Source organism: Tachyglossus aculeatus, chromosome 5 (assembly GCF_015852505.1).
Source record: "Tachyglossus aculeatus isolate mTacAcu1 chromosome 5, mTacAcu1.pri, whole genome shotgun sequence".
Classification (NCBI taxonomy): Eukaryota; Metazoa; Chordata; class Mammalia; order Monotremata; family Tachyglossidae; genus Tachyglossus; species Tachyglossus aculeatus.
Window position 1 is genome coordinate 27997634 of NC_052070.1, and position 11115 is coordinate 28008748.

Here is an 11115-nt window from a genome sequence, read left to right on the forward strand (position 1 = left end):
AGTTCATTCATTCTTTCAATCATACTTATTGAGCCCTTACTGTTTGCAAAGCACTGTAGTAAGTGCTTGGGATAGTACAAAATAACATAAGCAGACACATTCCCTGCCCACAGTGAGCTTACAGTCTAGAGATGAGCTAAGAGTCTAGAGTCTGCTATGAGACCTAGGGCAAGTCACAACTGTGTCCCTCAATTTTCTCACTTGTAAAATGGGAATTCAATATATGCCCTCCCTTCACCTTACATAGACTGTGAGAGTCATTTAGGAATGGGGTTATTTGAGCATACCTGAAAGCAGTAAGGAAAAAGCCAGTGGAAAGTTGAAAATAGCATTCAGGGAGAGAGGAAGGGAGAGGGAAAGAATCTTGATAAGGTGTGAACAATGGGGTGAGAGTCAAAAATGGAGGGGGTAGATTTTGAAAGGAGGTGGGAGATCTCAGGAGATAATCATGGAAAAGGTTGGAAAGTTAAAGAGGAGGCAGAAGAAGGGTGGGAGGGGAGACTTCATGGAGATCATGTCTGATGGTTTTAATTTCAATTTATAATATAGATAAAAAGGTCATTAAGGGCAAAAGATAAGAGAGGCAGAGGGACAAAGTTCAGAGCCTTCCAAAGTTACTGCCTGAAAGGGATTTTCTTGGGTGAAGTGTCAGATGAGCCCAAAACACTTCAAGAAAGATAAATAGCAGAGACAGTTACCTTAACACTGAGAAACGATTTTGCTTAAACTTGCCCTGTCTGAATCACTGATAGAGAAATAACTTTTGATAAGCTAGAGCGAGCTAGCAAAATGGTATCAAAATGTGGTTTCACTGCTTGAGAAAGCCACTTGACTCTGTTTATTTCTTGAATGGAAACTAACAATTACTTGACATTCATGGGTTTCTTTAAAAGATTATGATTTCCCTATGAACTTGCTGCCTGAGATCTATAATAAAGTTATTCCTTTAGTGAAAAATATCCATGGGATCATATCCTCCAGTACACACTACATTATAACAGGTGAGGAGACGTAAACTTGTTTGTGGGCAGGGAAAGTGTCTGTTACATTATTCATTCATTCATTCATTCAATCGTATTTATTGAGTGCTTACTGTGTGCAGAGCACTGTACTAAGCACTTGGGAACTACAAGTTGGCAACATATATTGATGGTCCCTACCCAGCAGCGGGCTCACAGTCTAGAAGGGGGAGACAGACAATCAATCAATCAATCAATCGTATTTATTGAGCACTTACTGTGTGCAGAGCACTGTACTAAGCACTTGGGAAGTACAAGTTGGCAACATATAGAGACAATCCCTACCCAACAGTGGGCTCACAGTCTAAAAAGTGCTTGGGAGAGTAAAGTAGGGTCAATGAATTCTACTTTTTTTAAAGTCTTTTAAATAAGACTGTTTTTGACCTTACAACTCAGAGGAGAAGGAACTGGGGTACGAGGAGATCAAAGAGATCATCCACAACGCTTCCTTTATTCGTATTAAATGTCTGTCTCCCCTTCTAGACTCTAGGTGTATTGTAGGCAGGGAACGTGTCTGCTGATTCTGTTGTAGTAAACTCTTCCAAGCGCTTAATAGACTGCCTCCCTGTTTACAATCTCACTGTTATAAATATAATCTCACACTTATAATTGTTATAATTATAACAACAAGTTATAATTATAACAACAATAACAACAACAATAATTATATAATTATAAGACAACAAAACAAAACATATTTACAAAATAAAATAAATATAATAGTAAATATGTACAAGTAAAATAAATAGAGTAATAAATCTGTACAAACATATAGACAGGTGCTGCATATATGCAGCATATTATTGTGCCGTACTCTCTGGAGTCACCTCTCAGGGTCGCAACTGGTGAGTTTCCAGTCCTCTACCAGTCTTGACTATGGGATGGAGAGTCAAGGAGAAGCATATCCATTCCATTCCTAGCTTGGCCAGTGGCTAGCGAATGGAAGGCAATCTGCTACAAGTCAAAGCTCACCTGTGCTGGGCAGCAGCAGAATGGGAGAGAGTCTAGGGCAGAGACTCAGGTTTACTGTGTGGAAGGAGGCTATGGTAAACCGCTTCCATATTTTTACCAAGAAAACTCTATGGTTACACTACCAGAACGATTGCAGATGGAGGTGGGGCATTCTGGGAGAGATGTGTCCGTGGCGTCGCTATGGGTTGCTTAGTACAGTGCTCTGAACACAGTAAGTACTCAGTAAATGTGATTGATTGAATCAAAGATGGTACATTTAGAAAATTTCTTGAGCTGCAGAGCAGCATAAACCCTAATGTTCCAGCACAGGTGTGACAGAGAGCCCACAGCAGTTAGGCTCAGAAGTTTATTTAGGGGAGATCACGAGAGCTAGAGGCGTGAGAAGCATTGTGGCCAATGGAAAGAGCATGGGCCTGCCAATCAGATATCCTGGGTTCTAATTCCAGCTCCACCACTTAACTGATGCATGACCTTGGATGAGTCGCTTCACTTATCTGTACCCCAGTTTCCTCTTCTGTAAAATGGGGATTCAATATTTCTTCTCCCTCCTAAGTAGACTGTGTGTCCCTTGTGGGACAGAGAGTTTGTCTGACCTGATTATTTTGTTTCTAGCCCAGTGCTTATTACATTATCATTGTAAGTGTATAACAAATACTATGATTATCATTGTTATTAATCACAATCACCCTTGGTAAGTGCAAATTATGAAAAAAACAAGACAGCAAAGATAGAGATTCCCTTGTGCAGGTGTGGAAGGGATTGATGGAGCATAAATATTAAACCCTATCTCACATTTGGAAAATAACTTACCTCACAGAAGAATCCACTTGGAAAACAAATGTCACTACAGAGATGCTGAGATTTTCAATTTGTGTGAATGTGACCGATAAGAGCAATGCATGACTAATAAACCCTTCCCCATCGCATGAGAAGATCGACCTTGTAGCACTTGTAAATCACTGTGTCCTGTGCTGTTTTCATTGCCCTGGCCCAGTATCCCCAGTCTACCTGAAGTCTTTGTTATAATGATAATTATTTATAATGATAATAACAACAACAAATAATAATAAGATTTGTAAAGTGTGACTGTGTGCCAGACACTGTACTAAGTGTTGAGTTAGATAGAACATAATCTGTTAGGCACAGTACCTGTCTCACAGGGAAAGCACAGTCTAAGTGGAAGGGAGAATAAGTATTTAATCCCCCTTTAACAAATGAGAAAACTGAGGGATAGAGAAGACTTGTCCAAGGGCACACAGCTCTAAGAAAGTTACTCCATTTCTGATTGCTACAGTCCAAGCTGACCTCTCTTCAGATGCTTGTCTTCCAACTGCAATGCAACAGCATTTGAAGATTGCTTTGCTTTGCTTTTCTGCTTTGGTTTGTTTCGCTTTGGTAAAACTGTTGCACATGGGAATGGCAATCAAGGTTCCCTTTGTTCTTATCTGACTCCATTTCAAAGGGCTCTCTGTGTTGGCCTTGAGCATCAAACACAGGTGCCAGCTCCACTCGGGGTGAAGAGGTTGTCATCAAAATGTAAAGCCATTAGCTTCACCCCTTCATCCCTCCTGTTGGCATGGTGGGCATTTCTAGTTTGCCTGCCCCACCCCTTGGAGAGGGGACAATGGGGACTGGTTCAACTTACTTCTCCCTGCCGACTAGTGGAGGAAGATGGGGAGAAGGAAGAGGAGGAGGAGGAGAAGAAAAGGAGGAAGAGAAGAAGTAGAAAAGGAGGAGGAGGAGAAGAAAAAGAAAAGGAAGAGGAGGGGTGAAGAAGAAGAGAAAGAAGAAGAAAAGGAAGAAGAGGAAGCAGAGAGGAAAAAAAGGAGGGGGAAGAGAAGAAGAAAAGGAGGGGGAGGAGAAGGAGGATACTGTAGCTGCCTTTCTCTGGCTTGGGGGCTCACTGGTTAGAGGGCTGGGTTAAAGTTCCAAAGGCACAGTGGCCTCGGGGTGGGGGTTGGCGGCACGATGCCAGCCCTGCCACAACTGGAACAGGAGCTGTTGTGGTGGCAGCAGAAGTGAGTTTGTTTGTCCCCTGGCGGCAGCAGTCTCCTGCCCTAGTTGGGAGTTCCAGGCCAGCTGCTCCCTCTCGGCAGGGACCTCTGAGGCGCCATGGTTCATTCATTCATTCAATCGTATTTATTGAGTGCTTACTGTGTGCAGAGCACTGTACTAAGCGCTTGGGAAGTACAAAGTTGGCAACATATAGAGACGGTCCCTACTCAACAGCAGGCTTACAGTCTAGAAGGGGGAGACAGAGAACAAAACACATAACAAAATAAAATAAATAGAATAAATATGTACAAATAAAATAGAGTAATAAATATGTACAAACATATATACATATCTACAGGTGCTGTGGGGAGGGGAAGGAGGTAAGGCGGGGGGATGGAGAGGGGGAGGAGGGGGAGAGGAAGGAGGAGGCTCCGTCAGGGAAGGCCTCCTGGAGGAGGGGGGGGGGTCTCAGTAGGGCCTTGAAGGGAGGAAGAGAGCTAGCTTGGCGGATGTGAAGAGGGAGGGTGTTCCAGGCCAGGGGGGATGACATGGGCCAGGGGTCGACAGCGGGACAGGTGAGAACGAGGTACAGTGAGGAGATTAGCGGCAGAGGAGCGGAGGGTGCGGGCTGGGCTGGAGAAGGAGAGAAGGGAGGTGAGGTAGGAGGGGGCGATGTGATGGACAGCCTTGAAGCCGAGGGTGAGGAGTTTTTGCCTGATGTGTAGGTTGATTGGTAGCCACTGGAGATTTTTGAGGAGGGGAGTAACATGCCCAGAGCGTTTCTGGTTGATTGCTGATACCACCACTGCCATCCTCACTGCCATCGCCACTGCCTCTGACGTGGCTCTGATACTGCACCCACCGCTGCCCGATCCATCCCACCATGGGGTGACTACTGCTGCCAATGCCAATACCATCACCACTGACATGGCTCTGCTAATGCCTCTGCCCTTTCCCAATCTGTCCCTCATGGGTGGCCTCATTGGACCGGATGGTGTGAGGGAGCTGCCAGCTCCACTCCGCTCTGCTCTGCTCCACACTAACTTCTAAGGGAGCGCAACGCCGACCACTCATGCAGTGGCCCGACGTGCCAGGCTGAGTGGGAAAGACATATTGCTTTTCTCCTCTCGCCCTCTGGCTTCTCCTTCCAGCTTCTCCCTCTTCCATCCCATTCCTCCTCTCCTCCCTTTTTCCCATGCCAATGCCCTGCCCCATTAAGGCTCTGTCCACAAGTTCACCCGCATACCCATAATGAAATGCTGGCAGCCCCAATCTCAGAAGCAAAGGCAGGAAAAACCCCAAACATAGTCTCCATTTGGTGTGCTTCTTGTTCTTTCTTCCCCCTTCAACTCCTCATCCACCCCCTCATACTCAATCATCCTCTAATTCTATTTAACCCCAGTTTACTAGACAGAATCAATGGCACTGAATATTTTAAATGTTCTTGTTAAGTGCTTACTATATGTCTGTTACTGTACTAAGCCCTGGGGTAGATACATGATCATCAGGTTGGACAGATTCTCTCTCCCTCGTGCAGCTCACAGCATAAATTAGAGGAAGGAGGATTTATTTCCCATTTTGCAGACAAGGTAACTGAGGCGAGAGTAGTAAAGTGACTTGCCCAAAGTCACACAGCAGGCAAGCAGTGAAGCCTGGATTAGAAGCCAGGTCTCTTGACACCCAGACCAGTGCTTTTTCCACTAGGCCATGCTCCCTCCCTGTGCAGAGAACTTGTAAGAGTACAACACAACAGTTGATAGATACAGTATCAACTGCCTTTGACACTCTGCCCACCCCCTTCTCCTTGAAGCATTATCCAACTTTGTCTTCACTGACAGCTATTTCTCCTTCTATCTCTCCGGCTGCTCCTTCTCAGTCTCTTTAATGATAATTGTGGTATTGGTTAAGCGCTTACTATGTGCCAGGCACTGTACTAAACACTGGGGTAGATCTAAGGTAATTGGGTTAGATGCAGTCTTAATCCCCCTTTTACAGATGAGGCAACTGAGGCACACAGTGAGTTTTCAATAAATGCAGTTGATGGATCCCATTGCCCTTTTTTATAATGGATGCCCTAGAAAAGGAATCTGATCTAATGAATAAATGGCATCAAAGTCTCAAGAGGACTGCACTTTTCTCCAAAATTGTCCAATGTTGTCCAGTCCTCTCCACACTAAGAAGAATCTCTTGACCTTCAGCTTTGGGACACTCAATCTGTTTTCCATCATCATCATAATCACCATAGTGCTTTTTGGTAAGCAGTACTCAGCATTGGGATGGAGATAAGATTATCAGGCAGCGAAGAGTCTCTGCGCCACAGCGGGCTCACATTCTAAGAGTGAGGGAGAACAGGTATTTAATCCCCATTTTGCCAAAGAGGAAACTGAGACCCAGAGAAGTTAAGTAACTTGCCCAAGGTTATGCAGGAGTCATGAAGCAGAACTGGGATTAGAGCACATCTCAATCTTCTCACTTTATATCCCACCTATTGCTATTTCATCCCTCTGCACCACTAAATGTCTGGGCGCTCATAAACCCATAGCCCTTGAAGGGAGGGCTTATGTTTCCTAATTCTGCTATACTCTCGAGAACTTTGTAAAGTGCTCTGGACCCAGGAGGTTCTCCATTAGTGTTTTTGATTGATTGAGAAGCGTATCCCGAGGGATTAAGAGTGCTATTATTTTCCCCAAGTGCCACCTTTGCTCCTGAGTACGATTTGAATTTTGTTCCATGCAGTTTTCATCTTTTCGAGTCAAGACTCTTCTCAAATCTCTTGAGAGACACGATCCTGGAACAGTAATGGTGAAAACAACCCAACTATGTTGCTCACCATTTTAGGTGCAATTAGGGTGCTAAATCAGGAGTCAAACTCAAACACAATAAACTAGAAATACACAGTCTCATGGAAGATGAGATAACAATAACCTGTATATATGTATATATGTTTGTACATATTTATTACTCTATTTATTTATTTATTTATTTTACATGTACATATCTATTCTATTTATTTTATTTTGTTAGTATGTTTGGTTTTGTTCTCTGTCTCCCCCTTCTAGACTGTGAGCCCACTGTTGGGTAGGGACTGTCTTTATATGTTGCCAACTTGTACTTCCCAAGCACTTAGTACAGTGCTCTGCGCACAGTAAGCGCTCAATAAATGTGATTGGTTGATTGATTGATTGATAACAATGATTATCGTCATGGATTATTTTTTCCATCATGCTAAACAAGATATCTTATAACACTACAACTATCAGAGAAGCAGCATGGCTCAGTGGAAAGATCACGGGCTTTGGAGCCAGTGGTCATGGGTTCATATCCCGACTCTGCCAATTGTCAGCTGCGTGACTCTGGGCAAGTCACTTAACTTCTCTGTGCCTCAGTTACCTCATCTGTAAAATGGGGATGAAGACTGTGAGCCCCCCGTGGGACAACCTGATCATCTTGTAACCTCCTCAGTGCTTAGAAGAGTGCTTTGCACATAGTGCTTAATAAATGCCATCATTATTATTATTATTACCACTTCCCCTTGCAATCTGTAGAAAAGTACCTTCATTTATTGAGGAAACAGAGATTGTCATGTAGCTTATTTGCTCTTTGAGTTTGATGCTACAAACTTAATATTAGGGTGTAAACTCCCTTTTGAGCAGGGAACCTCCTACCTAACCCTGTTGGTCTCTTACTACAACCCCACCTGAACAGCCAATTCCTCTAACCCCAACCTTTTCTCTGTTACCTGATCTCATCTATCCTGTCACAAACCCCTTATTCATGTCCTCCCTCTTGCCTGGAAGTTCCTCCTCCTTCATATCCCACCATCCACGACTCTCCCCATCCTTCAAAACCCTCCTAAAATCACATCTCCTCCAAGAGATGTGATTAAGTCATGATTAAACCCTTGATTTCCCCATCCATTCACCCCTTTCAGCTCTGCACTTGGCAGTGTGATGCTTAAACAATGTGATACTCACTCCCACTTCCAAAATATTTATATAAATATTCATTCATGCATTCATGCATTCAATCATATTTATTGAGCACTTACTGTGGGCAGAGCGCTGTACTATTCGTACTATTCTTATCCTCTACTATTTCCCCTATTTCTAATCTATTTTAATGTCTCCATGTGAACTGTGAACTCCTTGTGGTAAGGGATCATTCATTCATTCAATTGTATTTATTGAGCATTTACTGTGTGCAAAACACCTTACTAAGCACTTGGGAGAGTACAATGTAACAACAAACAGACACTCCTGCCCACAGTGAGCTCCCAATCTTGGGTGGGTGGGGGGGGGGGGGCAGGGAATACAGGCATTAATATAAATAAATACATAAATAAATACATAAATAAATACATAAATAAATACATAAATAAATACATAAATACACTGTTTTTACCAACTCCATTGTATTGTACTTTTCCAAGTGCTTAGTAATGCTTTGCACTCTGTAAGTGCTCAATAAATACCACTGATTGATTGAGACATGTTTCTGCTTTGTACTTCCCAAGCGTTATTACTATGCTTTACACCCAGTCTCATAAACCCATCAGCCGCTACTATTTATTATTATATTCAATCTCAGTACTTATGCATATGCGTTTATTCAACTGTAAATTGAATTATTCATGTTGATTACTTTTTAAATACTTGTATGTCTGTATTCTTAATTAAAGTCTCATCTCCTTGTAGATAGAGTATGGAACATTTGCTTGTTTTATACTTCCTAGGTGCTTAGTACAGTGCACTGAACCCAGTGGGAACTCTATAAATGCTACTACTACTACTACTACTAAGAATAATAATAATAATGATGATAATGGTATTTGTTAAGCACTTACTATGTGCCAAACACTGTTCTAAGTGCTGGGGTAGATACAAGATAATCAGGTTGGTCACAATCCCTGTTCCAAATGGGCCTCAGAGTCTTAATCTCTTTTTTACAGATGCAGGAATTGAGGCACAGAGAGGTTAACTGACTTGTCCAAGGTCACAGAGTGGACACTACTATTACTAGTGATGGTATTTGGCATTTGTTAAGCACTTACTATGTGCAAAGCAATGTTCTATGTGCTGGGGGAGATACAAGGCGATCAGGTTATCTCCTGTGGGGCTCACAGTCTTAATCCCCATTTTACAGATGAGGTAACTGAGGCTCAGAGAAGTGAAGTAACCTGCCCAAAGTCACACAGCTGACAAGTGGCAGAGCCGGGATTAGAACCCATGACCTCTGACTCCCAAGCCAGGGCTCTTTCCACTGAGCCACGCTGCTTCTCTATTACTACTAGTACAAAGACTGTAAGCTTTGTGTGAGCAGGGATTGTCTCCCTCTTTATTGCTGAATTGTACTTTCCAAGTGCTTAGTACAGTGCCCTGCACACAGTAAGCACTCTATAAATATGATCGAATGAATAAACGAATGAACAGTTGGTTTTCAATAAACATTACTACTAATACTATTTGTAGTACAGTTGGTTATCAATTAGTACTATTATTACTAGTAATGATTTGCTTGTATTCACACCAGTGCTTAGTACAGTAATAATGAAGGTATTTATTACGTGCTTACTATGTGTCAAGCCCTGTTCTAACAGCTGGCATAGGTACCAGCTCATCAGGTTGGACATAGTCCTTATCCCACATGGGGCTCACTGTCATAATGCCCATTTTACAGATGAGGTAATCGAGGCAGAGAAGTGAAGTGACTTACCGGAGGTCACACAGCAGATGGGTGGTGAAGCCAGGATTAGAACCCAGGTCCTTCTGACTGCCGGCCCCGTGCTCTATCCACTAGGCCATGCTGCCTGGCACTTAGTAAGTGCTTAAAAAATGCCACAATTATGGTTTTTGTAGGCTTGAATTTCGTGGTACTTTTACACTTCACTAAGCAAACTTCTCAAGCATATCTGTTTCAGGCTACAAAATGTAGGTAATAATAATGATAATAATAAAAGTAGTCATATTTGTTAAGCACTTACTATGTGCCAGGCACTAGATTAAGCACTGGGGTGGATACAAAGGAATCAGGTTGGACACAGTCGTCCTTATGTGGGGCTCACAGTCTCAATCCCCATTTTACAGATGAGGTAACTGAGGCCTGGAGAAGTGAAGTGACTTGCCCAAGGCCATTTGCCAGGCAAGTGGCAGCGCTGGGATTAGAACCCATGAGCTGCTGAGTCTCAGGCCCCTGCTCTACTGACTACAACTGTTTTTACAAGAGTGTGAGGAAGCACAGGAAGTAGATCTCTTTTAATAATAATAATAATAATAATAATAATAATGATGATGGCATTTGTTAAGCACTTACTATGTGCAAAGCACTGTTCTAAGTGCTGGAGGGGAGACAAGGTGATCACATTGTCCCACGTGGGGCTTACAGTCTTAATCTCCATTTTACAGGTGAGTTAACTGAGGCTCAGAGAAGTTAAGTGACATGCCCAAGATCACACAGCAGACATTTGGGGGAGCCAGGATTAGAACCCATGACCTCTGACTCCCAAGCCCTTGCTCTTTCCCACTGAGTCACTCTGCTTCTCGCTGCTTTTACAAACAAACCCTCCCACAGGATCACTGTCCATTATTTCAGTTTGTAGCAACACTGGAATTTACTCCTTTGTGCTCCACACAAAAAGATTACAGGTAGTCCCATCCATTTAGCATGGCAGAGTATATTTGCCAGACGAAAAACAATGATAGCATAATTTTTAATCTGCTCCTGCACTCCAGAGAATCTTTTAATAAAGAGATTAAACTGTTGAATTTGTATTCCGAACACTCCGGAGGACAGTGTGTGACCCTGATGACTAATTGAGAGTCACACTCTATTGCATTATGCTGGGTGCTAATTATACCAGTTGGAACATTTTTTTCAGCAATGCAACATTTATGAGGCGAAGCAAAATACACAAGAGAAGGAAGCCTTCAAGAATTTAGAGGAAAAAATAAAGTTAGCCATGGAAAAAACTGATAGATCAGAAATTAAGTAGAAGTTTGTATCAAGATTAGATTAAAACTAAAGATGTTATTTTAATTGAATGTGTTTCTGGTGGAGTTACATCCCCACAGGGCTGTTTGTTTTACATTATGTAACAATAACATACCCTGACTATGAGGATGCTTCTTGTAAG

General features: G+C 42.7%; 1 non-coding gene across 1 annotated transcript; it reads left to right on the forward strand.

Moving 5' to 3' along the window:
- The first annotated feature begins 1843 nt into the window (after nucleotides 1-1843).
- Nucleotides 1844-1981, forward strand: LOC119929296. Its single transcript, XR_005451428.1, has one exon. It is a non-coding gene; the product is annotated as a small nucleolar RNA SNORA7 (small nucleolar RNA).
- Nucleotides 1982-11115: the final 9134 nt, after the last annotated feature.